Source organism: Centruroides vittatus, unplaced genomic scaffold (assembly GCF_030686945.1).
Source record: "Centruroides vittatus isolate TY-2023 unplaced genomic scaffold, ASM3068694v2 contig_882, whole genome shotgun sequence".
Taxonomy (NCBI): domain Eukaryota; kingdom Metazoa; phylum Arthropoda; class Arachnida; order Scorpiones; family Buthidae; genus Centruroides; species Centruroides vittatus.
In genome coordinates, this window is record NW_027122574.1 from 3,070,894 (window position 1) to 3,092,591 (window position 21,698).

General features: G+C 27.8%; 2 long non-coding RNA genes across 2 annotated transcripts in view; both read right to left on the reverse strand.

Moving 5' to 3' along the window:
- Window positions 1–17,024, reverse strand: part of LOC136983386 (uncharacterized) — a 39,502-nt gene extending 22,478 nt beyond the window's left edge. Inside the window, exons 1-2 of the long non-coding RNA XR_010882041.1 lie at window positions 16,838–17,024; window positions 13,442–13,518 (exon numbers count right to left, since the gene is read on the reverse strand). This is a non-coding gene — a long non-coding RNA (uncharacterized lncRNA). The remainder of the gene's footprint in view (window positions 1–13,441; window positions 13,519–16,837) is intronic.
- The window catches only part of LOC136983464 (uncharacterized), a 370,671-nt gene that overhangs the window by 315,562 nt on the left and 33,411 nt on the right, over window positions 1–21,698 (reverse strand). The window lies entirely within an intron of this gene.

A 21,698-nucleotide genomic window follows, 5' to 3' on the forward strand; every position in this document is an offset into this window, starting at 1 on the left:
ATTTTTTATTAAATTTGTAAATCAAATATTGGCGTATGTGTGTATATATAAATCTTTAGAAGATTATGAATTTTAAAACAGGAAATAAGAGGTAAAAAATACCTTCCGACAGAGGATAAAATCAAAGAGAAAAGTCGCATTTTTGTTATGCATGATTCAGTTTTATATATATATATTATGGATACGATTTGTGTAAATACAGACAAGTATAGAATCTCAGATTAACCACAGATATATTTCTCTACTTCGAGATCCAGAGAAGTATACAGTATACAGTGTCATATACTGTACGGTGACATTTACTACACCGACTTTCGGTACATTTTTGAGTACAAAAGACGATCTATTTTTCAATTTTAATGTATATTATTGATTAATATGAATATTTTAAAATAATATTTTATACATTTTTCTACTTCTAAACACACCGAAGCGCTCGTTTTTGTAATATAAAAGTAAGAAGATTAGATGCTGTAACAAATTAATTTATATATTATATCATTTATACAACTGTATAAAAATAAATTTAATTAATTAATATTCGGAATAATTTTTTATATATAATTAAGAGCTGTGTACAAAAATAATAAAATTATATATTTTTTAATAAAATAAATTCATTTCCTAATAGAAAAGGGAATAATTTATTACTCGTATTTTATTCGTATTAATTCTCTTGAATTTTTTTTTACTTGTTTTTTAAATGGAAGTTGCAATATATTTAATTTACTTATATTTTAATATTATTTCCTTATTTTTAAAGATATTTTTATGTATAGAATAATTTATTTATTAATTTTATCTCCAGTTTTTCACGCTTCCATCTTTATAGTCAATGCTATTAATGTTAATAACTCTATAGACTCTGACTTTCTATCATCTTCATTTATTACCTTCCTATACTCCTAATAATAAATTATGTAGAGAAAAAAGTAAATTGCCTCCAAGTAGTAAACACTTCCATCTATTCCATTATCTAATCAAAATAATATTATTACTAGAAGGAAAAAGAATATATATATATATAACGAAGCTTTCTATACGCCAACCATGGTTACGTATGCAAATTTCGCGAATGTTTTACGTTTTAACGAAATTTATTTTTAAAAAAATACATTTTAAATTAACTTTCTGAATATTTTTGAGCGTTATAGCCTTATAAATACGTTGAAATTTGCATGAATGTAGTGAGAAACATGGAAGAAGTGGAGAGAAGTTATACTATATCCTCGAGAGGTACGGTGAAATCAAATGTATATTCATCCGAAACAAGAGAAATTGTGATAAAGAAAATCATTTAAAATATATGGAAAGGCTAGAAAGAATGTAAATATGTCATATTTTTGACACGAACTAGCTTTTTTTTCTTTATAAGAAGAGGGAGAAAAAGGGGTAAGTTGACAAGATGGTCGATTGAGATGGATGACTAACCGAGGTTATCAATCAAATTCAACATTCTTTCAAACTTTTTCCAACTTAGGAAAGATTATTCTACATTACTTCACCCCCTTTTAAATTATTACTTGCATCATAATCTAAAATATATTAATAAATGCTTCAGTGTGTCAAGTTTCTTCGGTCGATGTTGATAGAACTTAGAACGTACAGTCAATGTTGGCCCGTATAAACATGATTTTTTAAAATACATATTATAAATTAAGAAGAAAATGATCAAAAAATTTACTAATTTAACAGATAAAATTTGTAATTTAATAAAATTAAAATTTATAAATTTACTTTTAAACTTTTAAACATTGCTTTAAACTTATCCATTTACATGTTAAACATTTACTGGACTTGTACTAATACTCTTTTGTTTCATTCGCATCTATTTTCCTTAAATAATTTACTATATTTTCCTGTATAAAATATTTTCCTATTGATACAAAATACTTCCAGATTTTTGTATTACGTTCCAATTTTTTATAGCAATGCAAGAAGAAACGGAGCAAATATTCCTTCTTATATTGCTAATGTGTTCCAATTTCCTACATTCGACACAGGCTTCCTATAGAGTACTATTATATCTTTGATATACACATAACCCATAGTAGCTTTCTATAATTAGTATCAGTTTTCTGTATAGAACTTTTCTTTCTTCTTTTCTGAGATTATTTCCAGCTTCTTATATTTAGTTCCAGCTTCCTGTATGCAACTCTCCTACTTGTTCATATATATTACTATTTATATATATAGTATATTGATCCCATTTACTTATGAAAACCTTATTCCATTTGTTCTTTTATTGTTAGCATTGTTAGAAGACATCACATGATTTAAGAACGTGGATAGGATGATGATGATGATGATGATGAATACGTTCTTTACTTTTTGCCCATATATACATATTTTCCTTAATATGATATGGCATAAGTCGCATCTTTTTATAATAAATTTCATATATTAAATTCAATTTACTCTTATTTTTGCGAGTCGTAATTGTTTATATCAATATTTAGTTTCCATTTCCTTAAATGACATCCCTATACTGCTATTTTTATATTAGTAATACAATAATAGTTTCAAAACTCTCGTCTTTAATTCTTTCTGCTTCATATATTCCTATATTTAAAGGATAATTTCCGGTTTTCTGCTTCAAACTCTTATCTAATGTTTGACATTTATAGAGATTTCTATATTTAGTTTCGTTTTTCTTCATAAAAATCTTTCGTCGATTTGTTTTTCTATATATAAACTTTGAATAATTTTACGGTTTTATTTAAGTTAAAATGTATACAGAAATTAAATATTTTTAGAGAAATACTTTTAAATTCAAAGAAAACTCTAAGAGAAACACCAAAAAGTCAAAGAATTTCCGAAAAGACATCAAAGAAAATATTAAAACTCATTGGAATTCTAAAGAAATTCTAACGAAAATACCAGAATTTAATTAAAACATTAAAGAGAAGTTAAAGAAAACACAAAAACTGGAGCAAAATTTGAAGAAACACCAAAGAAAACACCACAACGAAATATAATTCTAAAAAAAACATCAAAATTTAAGAAAATTCTAAAGAAACATTTAAAAAAAACAGCAAAACTCAGCAGAATTGTAAAGAAGCTTTACAAAAAGTACATTGAAACTATAAAAAAATACTAGGAAAGAAAATCAAAATAAGGTAAAAACAAAACAATTAAAATAAAAATTTCAGAAAAAAAAATTTATTTAGAGATAAAGAATGTATGGGAAGAAAATTATAAAAAAAGAGAGGAAATTGAATATAAATCGCCTTTATAAAGAGATATTTATAAGAAGTAAGTTGGTAAAAAAAGAGAGAGAAAAGGAAAATATTTTCTTTCGGAAAATAAATTTGAAGATAAAAACATATCCGGGGATAGAAAAGCAGTTACTATGTGTTGTATCAGTAGAAAAAGGTTTAGTCGCGTAGCAGTCTTTCGATTTGCCAGCCCGTTAAATTTGCTGGATTTACTCCCAGAGGTTTGTAGGATTCAATCAGCAACGTCATTAGTGGGCAGATGTGGGCTCCAATCTAAGACAAGTCTCTTAAGAGAGACAAAGGTGGGCAAATTACGAAATACTTCTATTTTCAACTATCCGGGGATTTATAAACTTTCTGATAAATTCTTTCAGTTCCTTATCGATAAAAGTTTCAGACTACAAGCTTACTCTACTTCTTCTTCCTCCTCCTCTTCTTCTTCTACTTCTTTACTTTCCCTTAGATTCTTTTAAGGAAAAAAAGGTAACTTTATTGTGTTTTTTATTTTGCTAATTTTTAATTTAGTTTTCTTTAAGTTCTATTTTATTTTATTTTTTTAACCTGTTTTTTAGATTTAATCCTACAAAATTATCATCTTCTTTCTTTCTTCTTAAAGATAAAGTTTTGTTTTCTTCATAAAACTGCAAAGTGTTTTTTTTTTCTTCTGTTTCTTCTTTTTTAATTAAGTAATTTTAATAATAAAATTAGATATAAAATAAACTGTTTTCTATAGTAAAATATTATAAATATATATATATATATATTTATTTATTTATTTATTATACATTAAAAATTCTCGTATCGTTGTACAAACCGGGCCGAAAGTCGTGTTGTACTTGTTTCGTGTGTTGTACTTTTATGAAATTTTATAAATTTGGTGGTTTTTTAATAATTAATTATCCGAATAAGACAGAAATTTAGTCTTTACGGAGACTAAATAACTTTTCAGTCACCGTATATGTAGAATTCTATAGTTTGAAGAATTTTGCGAAGATTTATTCAATAAAGTACTGGAATAAGGTCTCGAATTTCAATCTAAATAAATAAATTCTGAAGCAATTTTGCAAAATTCTCTTATAAATACCTTTCGACATAACTTTGAATTCGTTTATTTAACTCTTTGTGTTATGAATGTATTTTATGACTTGATCAGATGATCCTTAATTAATCCTTTCAGTACATAATCTCGTAGTAGACCAGGGAAACCGTTGAAAGGAGGCATTCAAAAGGTATCATCGAGCCTGGAGGCATCCCTTAACATCGATACAATTAGTATATGTTACTATAAATCTGGATAATATCAAAATTTAAAAGAGTTTCAAAGCATAAATCGAATAAAATATTGAAAAATAAGCATAATTACTCAAGAAATGATCATATTTTTGATAAAAAGTGTCCACAAAGTGCCTCAAATGCAACTTCGATTGCAGTGGTTCAGTCGAAAGCCATGCCAGGAAATTGGACAGAGTTGCATACATTCAACATCTCTAAATAACGTAAAATATTTTTTAAAAAATCATTAAATTTCTTCTAGTATAAAATTGATATTTAAAAAAAATCTTTTAAAAATACAAAATTTCATTTATATTTTTGAGAAAAACCGTTGAAAGAAAATCCTCGTAAAAGAAGTAGGAAGACGGTTAGTACTGTCGTGTGTCAGTCGGTAAATAATTATGAAAACCGTATTTTCAACGATTAAAAATAATTCAAAAAGTACAAAAAATTTTATATTTTACTTTCTAAAAAATATAAAAAATTTGACAAAAAGTAATTTAATTTTTTAATGTTTTATTTGTATTAAAAACTGATTTTTTTAAAAAACTACTTTTACTATTAGGTTTTGTATTTCTTGGAAGCGAATAAATTTATTTCTTGCAAAATATATGTAAATTTTCATGGGTAAAAGGATTTTTAATTACGTGGGTTTATATTTATTTACGTGAGAATGCATTGAAGAATTTACAGTACTCCTATAGAAATTTGGCCAGTCGACCTTATGCCGAAAATTGCCTTTGAAATCTATGGTTTTCCGTAAAAATACAGTATATTATAACAATTTACATTACAGTAAATTTCGAGGAAATTTACTCTACTGTATATATTTATATATTGAAAGAAATTCAATATAATACAGCCGAATCAAATTGTATTTTATGAAATACAATAATTACGTAACAGTATATTAGAGTAATTAAGTAAAATTACAGCTAAAATTATAATATAATATTTTTTACAGTATAATACAGCAATTTCAATAACATACAATAGTGTATACAGTAATACAGCGTAATACAGTACAGTGTAGTACATACCGTAATATCCTAAAGTGCGATGAATTTAAAGGAAATTCCTTAAAATCACGTAAATTAAAACAAATTAATTTAAAAATGGTTATAACTGCAGAAAATGATTTTTTCCCCCTGAAATAATTTTAAAATGTTAGCGTAAATCAAGTAATATTCTTCATACAAATTAAGTTATTATAATACTTAAAGAGTAGCAACGTAAGAACTGAATTATAACAAAAGCCATTAATGAAACCATTAATTAAGCATTTAAAATAGACGAATGAGAGAATATTATAGAAACAACTAAACCATTTATGTTTATGCCCATTAAATTTATGAAATGATGGCTTTCACTTAAATTATTCCGAAGCACTAATTCGTGTCCTCTCTTTTTTTTCTTCTCCTAAGATTATTAATACGGAGACAAAGAAGAAGGAATTTTAAAAAGTTTAAAATATATTACGGCTAGATCCATCACCGCTAAATTAGTTTGATGCGTTTAAAATATTCCTCCAAGGAAATTTTCTGAAGATTTAACGAGCGAAACGTAAATAAATTTTATTAAAAAGGAGAAAATAAATTCGGAAAATTCGTGAAAGTGTCATTTTATAAATAGAAATTTCAAAGAGACGTTCTGAAGTACACACGATTGAAGTGGTTTTACATCGTATGTATTGCCGCCGAAAGAGGTATTTACTGTACACAAATTGAAAGAGAGATTTTGTACTGTAAAAGTGGTACAAAGTAGGAATTGAAAGAGAAATTTTGCGGCTAGAATTTCCAACTGATACTCGATTGTATGTAACACGAAAGGTGTTTTATACAATAGAAATTTCAAGTATTACAATAATTTCAACTGAAAAAAACTATTAAATACATATTTTATAGAATAAAAACTTTATTATTTTTTTTAAAAAAAAGAACATTATTTTTAAGAAAAAGGCCATAAAATATCTATTGTATAAAATAGAAATTTCACTTAAAAAACGTCGTTAATTCGGAAACGGTGGAGAGACACACAGACGAAACACTTTGTAGTTGTCAAAGTATCTTCGTTTAATCAAGCAATTAATGTACAAATAAGTCTTTACATAACTGTGTGGCGAACGTCCGTACGTGTCGACACATCGCAGTCAGAACAAAGAACAAGTTGAAGACAAAGGGTCATAAAATATTTTACGGTTATTGGAAAGATCCCTCCAGTAGGTCAAATTGGTTTGAGTCGGAAATCCCCAGAATAAGAAGAATAGAGCCGATGTACTGGATCTCGAATGTGTATCACTCCGAAAATAGAACAGAACTTGGAAAATTCAAACCTATTGTTTAATATTCTGAAATTTCAAATAGTTTATAAAATACATTTAAGTTTTTATAATGTTCTAATGTGTTTTCTATGTATATATTATTGAACACTGGACTATTTTCCTTGGCATATGTAAAGTAATGAACATCGGCTCTGTTCTTATTCCGTGAAAGACGTAATTACAACTATTGGCTAATCGAGATTAGGTATAATTCCAAAATAATTTAAATCACCGTAAAAAGTATTCAAAAACGAAAAAGGAAAGAAAGAAACGCATTAAAATCTTCCAAAACAATTCCATTTTCTCCAGGGTAATAATTGAAAAATTAATTTTAAAACCCGAAAATCCTTGAAAGAGAAAGAGATTCTTATTCAAAGATTCCCCCTTTCTTTCTCTCTCTTTCAGTTGAATAAATCCTTGGAAGGGATTCAACTATCAAATGGATATCCTAATATCATATTCTATCCTTAAGGATTAAGGATGGAGATGCGAATAGTTCCTATAAGTGGAGGAAAGAATTTACGATCAAAACGTTCCACCGTAAATCTCGTTTTGCTTCTTTTCTTGATGGCTGGATCCGTCAATCTCTCAACGGGTGTTAGGAGTAGGATTATTGTGAGTTCTTGATTTACTATCCTCACCAAGAATAGAAGGCTATAATGTAAGAGTCGCAAATCACCTTTATTGCCCCGACGTACTTCATGTGAAAACTTGAATCGTCCAAATCAAGTAAAAACCAGAGAGGATAAAGATACAGCAGTCCACCGACGAAATCCAGCATCAAAACTTGCAGCTGGAATTATCTTTTACCGTTTAATCTTTGTTGCCATCGTCAAAATCTAACGCCAGATTGGAAATATCAAAAATTATATATATTTTCTGGATTTATTTTAGTAAGCGCAGATTCAAGATATCAGTTTTTATGGGTTTCCAGAAGAGAATTTTCCAGAATAAATTTTTTTCTTGAGTTTTTCTTGAGAGGTTTGTACAGATTTATTTTAATTTTTTATTTTTTGGTAAGTAATTAAATTTTGTAAAATAATTTCTCTATAAATATTCGAAAATTTATAAATAATTCAACTGTTTTTATAAAATTTTGATAAAAGTTTATCAGGAATAAGTTCCAGAACATTTTGAAGATTCAAGAAGGGAATTTTTATCTTTCATTTTATAAATTATATATTTTATATAGAATAATTTCTGTATGTCGTTAAATTCTGTAAAATAATCTCTATAAATGTTCTAGAATTCATAAAGACTATTCAATTTTTTAAATAAAATTTCAAGAAAAATTCTATGAAAAATTTCATCAAGAATGAGTTCAAGAAATGAATTTTTATACAAATTTAATTAAGCATTTTTTATTTTAAAAAAATATCTAAAAATTTAAAAGGAAAATTACTCTAAAGACTAAAAGATTTAATCTTTTTGAAAGAAAATCAAGAAATATTTTTACGAGAGATTTTCTTAGAGAAGATAAAAGTAAAATATTTGAAAGTCAAATTTGATGATTTTTATTAAATAAATTTGAAAAAACAAGCAGGAAAATGAAAATTTAAGTTTCTTAGACTTTTTAACAAATAACAAAATTAATATTCCATTGATTTTTGAGTCTATCACACGAAATTGCAGCAGCAAACCGTGAGATTAAATAAAGAAAAAAGAAATTGGGAAAAACGAAAATATTAAATTTAAATTTTAAAAAATGCAGTAATTAAATTAATCTGACTAACAATTCGAAAAATGACAAAGTGATGAATAGCTTAAAAATTAAATTAGTTGTAATGTATCAAAGAAAGACTAAAGTACCTTTCATATTAATCAATAACCTTAAGGCATAAGATTAAAATTAAGAAAAAAATTGAAGAAAATGTTTAAAAATAGACGAACAATTATTTTAATTTAATAAAATTCTAATAAGAGAGTAAAATAAAATAAATTCTTTTTGAATTTTTACAGCATCTTACAATATACTGCTTATAATATAATGAGTCCTTATCTAGATGCAGAAGAAGCTAATTAATTTTCAGCCGTTGGGAAATGTAAAATCACTGTATAGAATAAGTTGTAAAGCAAGAGAATTTTCTTAATTCAATAACATTAGAGCCTTAGGTGGCATGTGCCAGGCAATTCAATTAACATTAGTTTGGTGGAAGGATTAGCGGAGTCGTCGGCCATTTTTAATTAACAAGAATTTAAATTCAATCAAAATCTTCTTCCCTTTATTGATATACGAAGTATCTTAGAGCTTTCTTACTTGCCACTTTCGTTCGACCCCTACTCCACCCCTTCGGTTTGATAAAGTCTCCCATGTCCTTTCACACTCGCTCCTACTCTTCCAAATTTTATTAGCCATATCAAAACATTTTATTATTTAAATTAGGATAGAAAGTGAGGGATGATAAAACTATTTAAAAGGATGCTCGGTCATTAAAGATGTGTTGTATACTTAAGTGAATAAGATTGTCTTCAATTCTGCATTGATGGAAAATTTTTAGCGATCCTTTGGGAATTTCCTATTTGTTCTTCTCTTGCAATGGTCATTTAAAACGAACAATTTTTAATTATTTCCTTTATAAATTATATTTTTGATTTTATTTAGTTTTTTTAAAAATAATTTCTTGAAATATTTGGAATATTTTTAGTGATGAAACTATTGAATATCTCCATTCTTTGAAGTTTCTCAATGGGTTTTAATTAAGAATTTTTTAATAATATTACGAGGAAATATAAATATGAAGTATATTCACGAAAATTTATAAAAATTTCATTAAAATTTTTGTTCATTTCACGAAATTTAACACAACGTGCCCACTATTTGCACCGCATTGTTCGAAATACCCATCTTTTGTGTGAAAGTTTCCGTTACATTTTTACGATATTTTATAATTTAAATTTAATGAAAAAAATTGTACGTGAAATTACTTTCGATTTTAATTAAAATATAAAACTGAAATTCAAAATTTCGCTATTTTACCAAACGTCGAAAATGTAAAACTTGGAAAGACATCTCTCCAACGCCAGCATCTTTCAACAATTATAAAAATATTATCAAATGCCCACTTCTAAAAATTAAATTCCAATAAAAAACTCAACAATAAACTATTAAATTAATTAAAAAAACAATTTCATAGAATTATTAACAAAAGTTTTAACTACGAGAACATTTAGAACTCTCATAAAATACCCTTAGAAAAATATTTGATTTTTTTTTTGAAGGTGGCAATTTTTTAGATGACAAAGGAGTTCTATTATTGGAAAAGCTCCGAAGCATTATTATTGCACAGTCGACAAAAAAAAAAAAAAAAAAAAAAAAATCCTAGGAAAACTGGCATCCAATTTCCTCGACTTCTTCCTTTACCTCCGAGGGTTCCGACAGATTATAACCATTCGTCTGTGACGTCATTCCGTTATTGCAACATCTTCCGTCCATCCGGAAGACATCAACCATGTGGAAGAAAGAATATGTTCGTGTACACTTTACCCTAAAAAATTGATAAACCGTATCTAAATACTATCGGCACTTCTCTCCACTTTAATGCCTATTTATTTTTGTTAATTGTTCGCGATAACAGAGCCTACATATATACGTCTATACTGTTTATCCGTAAGCATCTCTACGACACATAATTTTCCGCATTTGTATCAAAGAAATACTCCCGATAATTAATTGTATGCGGCGCATATATAAGTGCCCGCTTAATACTTTAGGTAATAGCCCCTTACCTAATACTTGTAATAATTTTTAATATATATTACTTCAGCAAGTGTTTTTAATGCTGTGCCTAGGTAATGATTGTAGACAATTGTTTTTCTGCAAGCACTTTTGGTAATTGCTTATATGTAGTGTATACCCGTATTTAACTCATTTGCCTACAATAGCACTTACATACTTATCTATACCCACCCCTATAATAGTAGTATGTATATAAAGCTATAGGTAATACGTAAGAACATATTGTTTTCCCAATTTAAAAGAAATCGAAATTCGTATTTCGGAATTTTAAAGATTTCGTGAAATTTCTCAAGTTTACTGGCTTTTTTTCCCGTAATTAACAGGGAAATTATGAATCATTTTAAAAGCAAAATTTTCTTCAAAACTGAAGAAAAATTTTCCTTAAATTTTGTAGAATGAAATTTTAAATTTCATTCCACAAAAGTTAATGTAATTGATAATATTTCTGAATTTAAGTTAAAAAACGTACCGCCATCTATTGATGAAACTTGTTACTAATTTACGATCCTTTTTTTCTGCTTTTGTTAACCAAATAAATTGTTAACCAAAAAATAAAAAAGTTATATATTTTTTTAAAAAATATTTCATATAAAAATATAAAAATTCAATATAAAGAAAAACAGAAAATTTTCCAATAAATTTATTTTTTATCCAAAAAAAATGTTTTAAATAATTTAATTTAATGAAAAAAAATTAAAACGATTTAATTTTTAATTTAATGAGAGAAAATTATGTGAAAAATCACGAATTTAAACATATTTTCGTAAATTTTTAGAAGCCAGAAAACTGACTTGTATCAATTGTTAGATTGCGTGAGAAGAGAATTTTCCATCGAGATAATTTTAGTTTTTTGGAAATATTTTCCAAGAAATGAAAGCTATCTGTTATCACAAGGCCTTATTGCAATAATAGGCTGTCTAATGTTATATATAAATAATTAATTTTCCCATAAAAAAAGTCTCAACGTATTGGAAGTATAAGATATTACTCGTCGGCTTCGACTTGTTCTAATTAATTTTAATTATCGATATAGTTAATATATTTAAAATTTATATAATAACTTAGCCAATCAGTAAGATATTTTTATCAACTTTTCTTATGTATCTCTTTATTATATTTTACAAAAAAATTCTTAAACTTATTTACTGTAGGCGCGTGTAAGTGGATAGTTACACGAATGTCTCGTAGGAAATAAATGTAAATATAATGTAATTTAGTGCAAAGCATATTAAATTTTGTTTTAAGATATTATATTTATTATAAATTTTATTGGAAAAATTAAAAATTAAGAACTAAATTGCAATAAATGTATATTTTTCCAGCATTCTACAGTGAGACAAGCGGTGAAGTCGATTATCTCGGAGGATAATAATTTTATTTAAAATCTATTTAAATATTGAAGAAAATGAAACAAAAGTAAGCAAAAATCTTTAAATATCTTTAAAAATTAAGCATAAAAGTTTGCCTAAAAGTACAAGAGCAATGGAAAAAAGCTTTAACATCGACGAAATGGCGTACAGTAAAGCGTATAAGCCCATAAAAGGCATTTAAAATTTAATTAATTAATTAACTTATTAGAAAATTTTAAATTACGTTAGAAATACGTACGTTTATACGTCACAAATCACTAAATATGTATTGAGTATCGGACGAACGAGGCTAACGAATTCAGAAAGAAAGAGGAGAGGCATCCGCATCATTCGCCATTACCAACTAATTTTATAGTAAATAGTTTATTTATAAAAATTATCAATAAAAACCTTTTATACGATGTGTGGTCGATGAAATCTTTCTCTTGGCATTCACCGCGTGCCTTATGATATAATATTTACATTAAGGCAAACAGTGAATACGGAGAGTCAGACAAGCTCTCGGATATATCATCTTCTCTTCCATCAGAAAAGAATGGCTGAACTTTTTATAAAATTAACTAATCTTAAAACTCGTTATAAAAACATTAAAAACTAATTTAAACATTCATTAATGATATTAATAGTAAAAAATGAATGTAAATTTAATATCTTACCTTTTTTGTGGCACGACCTTGGCACCAACCGGCAATGATATTATTGTTAAGTTATAGTAATTAATGAGTAATTTAAGATTTATTCGGCGCATAAAGGTAGACGTTTGTCCTTTATGGTCTCGAAAACCAACTGTCGGAAGCGGCTTTCCATTGTCCCTACACGCATGCGCTATACGGTTAAGGTGAGCGGGGGATCAAGCATAATGAAGGTCACACGACACCCAATCTTGGTGAAGTTTGTCTCTCCCTCCTCTCGAGTTTCGCACCTGATTCAAAAAATGTCTAACTATCCAGAGAATTATCGAGTTTTATGAGTATTTTTGCTTTGTTTTTAACGTAAATCAGGGATTTATAGTTTAGAAAAATGTGCTCTTTTCTAACGGCAGATGTGTACTTGTAACCCCTCTGTACAATGAAAACATCTGCCACTTTGTACGCTCCACAAATATCCCAAAACGGTACGTCACATAACTATGCTTTATCCTGTTTTTCGAGTGTTTAAAAACACCTTTTGCGTTTTTATAAGTTATATTCGCGTTTATTTTGTATGTAAGTTATATATATATATATGTATATATATACATATATATATATAAAGGAGGGGATGAAGTCGAACAAAGCGGAACAGGGTGAAGCTAAAGGAGCCTTATGTGAGTAATCGTAGTGGGAATGGGACTGTTAATAGTGTAGAAAAAAAAGAAAAAATAGAAGAGAGGGCCTCTTACTCCTAGGTGGAGAGAGGCCTTCTCTTTTGATAGACGGCACGCGTCAGCAGCAGGAGGGGAGGAAGAAGAGGTGAGTGGCACGTGCGAGAGTGAAACGGGGAAGGGAACACACAATAGTATAGAAGTAATGACGCAATGGCTTACCTCATACAGGGCTACCCCAACAGCAGGTGGTGAGAACGCGAACGTGTTCCTTTTTTTGTAGATCCCCTCGGTGCCATCTGTCACAGAAAAAGAGAAAGTTTCTTGATAATAAGAAAGTGTTCCTCTTAGATAAAAATCAAAATAAAAAGAAAATTAACGAAAAATATTTTAGGAAAACGTCCCGAAATTCCCAAAAGTCTGTTTTTGTTTGAAAAATTAATTACGCATCACTAGAAACGTGCTTAAGTTACAGGACATGGAAGAAGAAAGCCATAAAAAATCATCATTTTATTCGAAAATTTAGCGTTAAATATCGAAGAATTATTAAGTTTTTGATTGGAAAATTAAATAAAATTTATTTTTTTTAAACATTGAAAAAATTTAATAAATATTTGAATAGAAAATTAGATTGATATGAAAAGTAATAGTTATGTAAAAATATTAAATTTACATAAAATAAAAAGGAAAAATTCGGATAATAATTTGCGATTTATATGATAATTCGAAACCATTTTCAATGACATAAAGTATAATTTGAATATAAATGTTTATGTTAATAGTCTAGATTTTTCGTGTTGTTCACATTCAAAAACTTTTCTGGCATTAGTCCAGTGTTTAGTAGTCCACAAAGTATATAAAAATAATAAAGAAAAATCATGTTTCTCTGCAGAAAACTAGTCCCTTTAGCTTCTCTCCACATTATTAATGACTCATATAAAATAGAGATGACTAATTTATAATAAAAATACACATAACTTACTTTATGACTAACGAGTTAGCTTCTATAGAAATTAATACACGTATACACACAAAAAACCCCCTCTTAAATCAAATATAAACATAAAAACCCAACTTTTGAGTAATGCGAAGCGTACAGATAAGTTTATAGTGTATTTTTATACAATTTTACACGTTGAAATCTATAAATTTTTAAAAATTTATCTATTTTCTGTACGTTCACTCATGCGAGTTCAGTCGCGATTATGCTTTAGAAGGGTGTAGAAGAGCGCAGATGGTACTATAATAATGGAAGATTTGAATAGGGTTTAACATAGTATACAACTAAATAGAGGTACTGTTAGAGTAATAAAGATTAAACCGTGTTTTTATCATTAAAAATATGCAAAAATTATATGTAAAAAAGTCGAAACAATAGAATAATGAGAACGTCTGTTAATGCTATTATATATTCCTAAATCCTTACCCAATAGGGATTATATAACCTAAAATCCGCATTAGAATCAACTAGAAGATGAGTCATACGTTACTAAAGCTCTATAGCATAGAGAGAGAAAGAGAGGAGGAAGAGAAGGGGAGGTGGAATATTATAACTAGGATGCAAATTAGCATTTTTGAATTTTTGTAAATGTCAGGAAGATTTTTCGGCTTCCTTCTTTATGGAAAGAACCCACGTCATTTGCTTAAATAAAAGGACAAAAATCTAAAAAGAAAAATTAACATAACGACATATCGATTTTGGTACCAGGTGTTACATGTTATGTGCTTTTTTACAATTCCTACTTGAATTTCTTCTATAAAAACACTTCTGAATTGTTCATTTTTACAATTAAAATTGGAAAAATATAACTGACTTTTCATTCGCTCGTAAATTTTATAAAAATCGCCTCTGATTAAAGATGAAAAGCGCTCCTATTTTAAATATGACAAAAATTCGTTTGTTATGTTAATTATTGCCTAAATTAAAATAATTTGATAATTAATTATAATTAAAGTGTTTAGAAGTAGGAACAAAGTCAGTGAACTCGATGCGAACAGACATCCAGACGCCTATAATCCCTGAATGTCATCTTTCCTGTCTGGATGGGCGGTCGTGCTAAAAAGTGTCATTTCTAATACTTCAATACAACTATAGCACGCGAGATGATACTTTAGGAACTAATTTTGTTAGTTTTTTTTTATTATTTAGCAGTTTCTAAGCAAAAGAAACAACTCATAATATAACAAATTCAACAATATTTTTAACTAGAAACATTTCAAAATATAATTTTTTCTATCCAAACTCCTAACTTAGTAGCTTGAAAAGTGTGGCAATTATCTAAAAAATCTTTAATTTAACCACTTAAATAAATGTGAAAACTGTATAAATTAACATATAAACTTAATTTTGGAATAAAAAATATATAATAAAATACTTTATTCTTAGAAATATTTATTAATTTATATTCGAAGAAAACGTTATTTATATATCTATATAGTCACGCGATATAAAGTAAAAAGTCGATATATTTTCTTTCTTTTTTTCCTATAAAAATTCGTATATTTAACTTTTAGAGGGTGCTTGAGAGTAACACAGGGTAGCAATTTCTGCATGAGTTTCCATTCACGTGCCTACCAAAGACCCTGTAGAACCCCCCAAAAAGGGAGACCTACAACAATAGGTAGTGGGGTGAGTCACGTCCCTCTCTTCCTTCTTGGGGAGAAGCGGCGCGTGTCAGACACGAGCTAACTTCTACTCTTCCCAGTTTGTAATGAGTAATCTGAATAAAAAACCCCCACTCCAGAGCGTAGGGATTTTTTTTTTTTTATCAGACTGCCTACCAAAATCCGATCAGAACAAAGGAAGCGTAATAACTCATTTCCTCATTTTCCCACACTCTAACTAGATTAATTCCATTTAGAAACGTTAAAACTTATATAATATAATAGTTTTACTGCTATAATAGAATATAATTAATAAATTTTGTACATCTTAAAGTAAATTTGTGTGTACAAGTGTTATAAAAATTAGCTAAAAAATTAAATTATCCACCTTATATGTACACATACTTATATTATTTACTCGTTTTAAGTATCTAAAATCATTAAAATTAATAAATTATTACTATAGTAGTATTAACTTTATATAATTAAATCACAATTTTTCACGTTTAAATAAGGAAATTCTTAATAAAAAACGTAAAATAAATTGATAATTAATATAAAAATAATAAATAATTTAATAATATTTAAAGGTTTTCTACCCTTTAACATCCACGAAACGGTACGATTGATCAAAACCAATTCTGCACCAAGATGGCGGCCATTCTATCCATTCTCTGAATTATTGATGCCATAATGTAACATGGCGAAAATCGGTGAGAACGACACCACAAAAGTGTGTATAAAATACATAAAAATATATATATAAAACTACTATAATAACAAGGTAGAAAAAATTAACTCGGCAGCATTAAGAGAAAGATAAGAGAGAAGAAGATAAATCAAGAGAGAGGAAGAAGGATGAGGAAGCTCGAGATGAATTATAATAAAAATAATAACAAAAAAAAAGTAAAAAAATAAATAAGAATTTTATAGATAAGGGTTTATAAAATTATGATAATACCTTGTTTAGGTAGCGTTAAGTAATGTTAATATTTGAGAATGATTTTTACTCACCAGTGGTTCGAAGAGGTCTCATTCTGCCCAACCTGGTTGAGGGAGCGTTTGCGTCAGCTGTGTTCTGTCACTGCAGGAGAATACTTACCTCACACATGTTATCATCAGCATAGAACGTTTGACCAGTGTACATTGCAACCACCAATGGCGAACCTTCCCCAACTGAATCTGCGCCAAGTAACTCTGCGCAAGGCCCCACTGCTTTACTATTCTCTGACTGGATGTTCGTGTGAGCCGAACAGACGGGTTTCTACCATCCACAACTACTCGATAGATCGATAATCGATTGGTATATCCAGATAAACTCCAACGTTAAACTATAGCCAATATGTATCACCAATCGCCATTTTTTCCCTCTTACTCCGCGTCATTTTAGCCAAATTTCCGAAAAAAAATTCTCCAATATTTTCAGAAATTTATGTAATATATTCGAAGATAAATATATCCTGTAGTTGTTTATAAATTTAAATAATTAAATAATTTATAAAGCGATAAATCTGAAATATTTTCCGTGTACGTATATATGTATGTATATAGATGGTGGCGTAGATTCTTTGTACAAGGTTAAAACTGTGGAAAAATTGGGAGACGGATTAAACCATTGTTAATATATGAGGGTAAGTCGGTAGTATCGATCGATTATAAACTAGTATATGGATAAAGTTCAGTAATTTCACCTAAAATGTGGTGATTCTTACCGGAGGTCGTTTGCCTGCCTTTTTCTTTCCAGTGTCATGCGTGAGAAGGGTAAGAGAATGATTACGAGCGTGACACGAATCACGTATCACGCAAAATATGAGTATTTGACATAATAAACTCGTCCGTGGATATCATTCGTTCATTAAAGTAAGCTCAATTTATCTATATTTTTATATGCATTCAGAAATTTCTCCATGCATCACTACGATTCCATCACAAGAAAAGGAAAAAACCGTTCATCTCTATCAACTTGGAATACAATTTACTTTAAAAAAATCAATTATTTTATAGTTTTTGAGAGTTAAAATAAAGATTTAAAGTCGTTTAAAATATTGGAAAATATCATTATTCTTCATATCGAATATCCGAATATATATATGTGTGTGTGATGTATTTTTTCGTATTTTTTTCTGGGTTTATCTTGGTCTTCGTTACCATCTTCGATTCAAGGATCTCCAATATTCTATCGACTGAGATCTAGAAGGGGATCGATAGAAAAGTCGATTGAGCGCATGTGCAGTTTCGTAGCAGCTGCGGCAATGCGGTCCTTGTGAAGCCGACCAACTGTCGGGGAGGACGAAACGTTGCTGAATGCTTAATACTATTTTGGCCCCAGGGGTTAGTTTTCTATGTCTGACCATCCGACACTTCCGGATGTTTAATAAGAGAGAGAGAGAAAGAGAGGAAACTAGAGAGAGAGAGAGGGAGCTCAACAGTTTGTTGACGTCATTAAGACCCTGACCAACAAGGTGATATTTGTGTGTAACATAATAAAAAAACACCAGTTCTACTACCTTTTGTAAGATGTGCAAATTTAATTTACTTACTAAGCTACGTATATACTAACTACAAATCACGAATTCTAAACTCATCTTATTTTCTTATGGCTGGAGATGCATTTAATTTCTAACAGATTTAAAATTTTTTTTGTTCCTACCACTGTTGTGAATACCAATTAGCATTCCATCACGTGTCGTTTCGATCTATGTATAAAAATAGCTTGGCAACTCATTCTAACCAACGTTAAAGTGCAACAGCTCGGGTCACATGACGTCACGTTGGACTGTTTCACTCCTCGACTGAAAGGGGAGAGAGTGAGATCGAGTGTTCTTTATATACATCACAATATATTACCGTAAATATTTAAAGCAAAAATTCTAACAAAAATAATTTTTTCTTCATACTTTACTAGAGATAACCATCTAATAATATGTTTTAATTGATTTTTTAGATGAATTATTCCTCTTTATTCGTAATTTTAAATCATTTTAGTAAACTGTACGGATAATTTAATAATATTCCGCTCGTTTATCTTCAAACTTTACCACGAATTTTCGTATTACAAACGAAAGAAAATGTTAGAAATAGTGTTTTAATGTAGTATTAAAGAAACGTGGCTTTAAGATAACAAATTTATTTGAAATTATAAAGGAAAAAAAAATCTAAAAGATCTCAAGCTTTGGACAACTGATACAACCATGTAAACAGGGGGTGTAGAATCCATTTAGGATGACAGACAGACCGGAGAAGAGGACTCTATACCAGGATTAGCTACACAACCATTCTAAGCCGATTTCTTTTAGCTTAATACGGCCTTTCTACCAATTGTGAACCTTTAGATATTACGATATACCCAATGTTGGATTTTTCTTTTACTGATCTATTTCTTGTATTTTATTTGAAACTGATATCTTTAAAAGTCTTTCAAATAAGTAAGATATATAAATTACTTCTCTACTGAAGAGAAGCGGTTCTTAGTTTAAAATGGATAAATATTCTTTCTAAAAACATTTATATTTTTTATATTATACTTGTAATGATATATATTTAATACACTAAGTGAATAATAAAAATTTTGAAAGTTTTGTTAAAAAGTTATGGTTGAAAATACTATCTAACAATAAATATTGAACGTTTACTTTTGGATGCTTCTCTGCAATACTTTAGTTTAAAAGGAGAAGTAGCATTTACAGGGTAGAGCTAATTTCGTTTTTTAAAATAAAACGGTTAAAATTAGTTCAAAAATACGTCGTTTATTACACGAAAAATGAACTGAAATAATAAATTAAATTAATATTATTTAAATTATATCTTAATTAATGAAATAATAAAATAATTTGGTTTTGTTCGCCGAGTTTTACTATTCATTCATAATTTGTTTAGTTTAAATGAAAGTAAATAATTATTAACAATGCAAATTCTTTGTGTAATTTATTTATTTATTTTCCTGTTAGATATGTTTTGTATCAAACAACGCTTAAATTAAATGTAAATTATTAAAATTATCATTTTTTAAAGGTAAAAAACTTAAAAGGTTAGATTTTTCTCTACTAATCATCAGTTTAGGTAAACTTTTAAAAGCTTTCAATCAATATTTATATATAATTTTTCCTTCTACTTTTGAATGAATAATAGAAAAACGAGATTTTCATCAAACTTTACTTTAACGATCAATCAAAAAACTTTTTTTATGAAAAAAAACATACAAACAAAAATTAATGAATGATGTATTAAAAATCGATACAGAACATTTTTTAAAAAAAAAAGAAATATGATAAATTTAAGCCGAAAAGTTACAAAAGAAAATTCGAATTTTTGTAAGAGAATTTAAATTTAGTTACATTTTAATATTTTAGAATGAGAATAACGACAAAAATGGAAGTGAAGTTGGGAAGTTGCTACAACATTCTGCAATCAGTCGTGTGGAAATATCTGAAGAATTCGTTGTCTGATTGCCTCGCCAGTTTTCGCGCTAACGAACAAGCTTCTAATAGAATTTGTGGCATTTCTGACCAGAAGTGCTTTTCTTTCATCACTCTTTCTTCAACAGAAAGTCGATAAACCAAAAATAGAAAAAAATGAATAGGAATCAGTCAAAATTTTATATACATCTATATATAAAAACGCTTCCTATATCCGAGAAAATATTTAAAATTTACACTCGTATAGAAATTTAACGTTTTATTACTGAATCCTTCTTCACATCAATCAGAATCGTTAACTTAATAAAATGCTTAATGTATTTGCATGTTGCAAGCATGAACTTTATTATATTGTTCATTTTAATTAATACTAATTTCCCAAATGGAGAGATTTTGTTGTTGTTAATTACTTGATAGATACAAGAGTTATATTTTTAGCTGAACTTTTTAATTATCGGAGTAGAAAGGGAAGGAAAAATATATTTTGTACATTATGAGAGTATACGTGATTATTTCTAGTAAACATTACGTTTTAAATAGAAGAAAAGATTTCTGATTTTATGCCAAGTTAAAATGTTCAAACTATTATAAGAGAAGAAATAAAAAATGGAAAGAATTTTTCTCTGTAAGAAAATTGTACGATTTAAAGTAAGTTATAAGCATCTAGATGGAGACAAAGTGGGTTTTTTTCTTCTTTTTAGAACAGTGTCAAGCTAGTAATTAGTTGTCTAACGTAATGATTTTTGTTTCCTGGCTTTTGTTGTGCTTCTGACTGTTTCTGACATTAATTTTATTTTTAATATAATGAATTTCGAGTGGATAATGCAAGACAATTAAATCTTTTCTTTTAATTTTTTTTCCACCAAAAGCTGTCCGTAGTAATAGTTTATTTAAATGCAATTCTTAATTTTATTATTTTGAATTTTTAAGCATTAATATCAATTTTAGAATAATTTCCTTCTTACTAAATTGAATGAAGTATTTTTATTTAATTTTAAAATTATGTCACCAATTTCTTTGTTTCTTTTTTGGTAAAAATAAAGAAATCAAAACAAAAAGATTAAAAAGTTAACTATTTACTTATTAATTTAAATTAAATTGTATTTTTTTATTATATTTATTAAGCATATATATATATAAAACATCTATGTATTAAAACAAAACGAACTGGTTTTTATATCTGATGCTTCTCTGCATTACTCAAAGTGAACAGGAAAAGCAACATTTACAGGGGAACAATAGATCAAAATTGTTAAATATGAAGATCTTCGGATAAATTATCCCAAAAACTTTAATTTTTTTAATAAATTTTATTAAAATTATTGCATTTATAAACTTATAAAATATGACTAATTAATCAAATATAAAATAATTTAAAGGGGTTTCATAAAGTTAGTAACGTTGGAATAGCAAAGTTAATTAAATAAAATCTCATAAATTTTGTTTATGGATTAATAGAA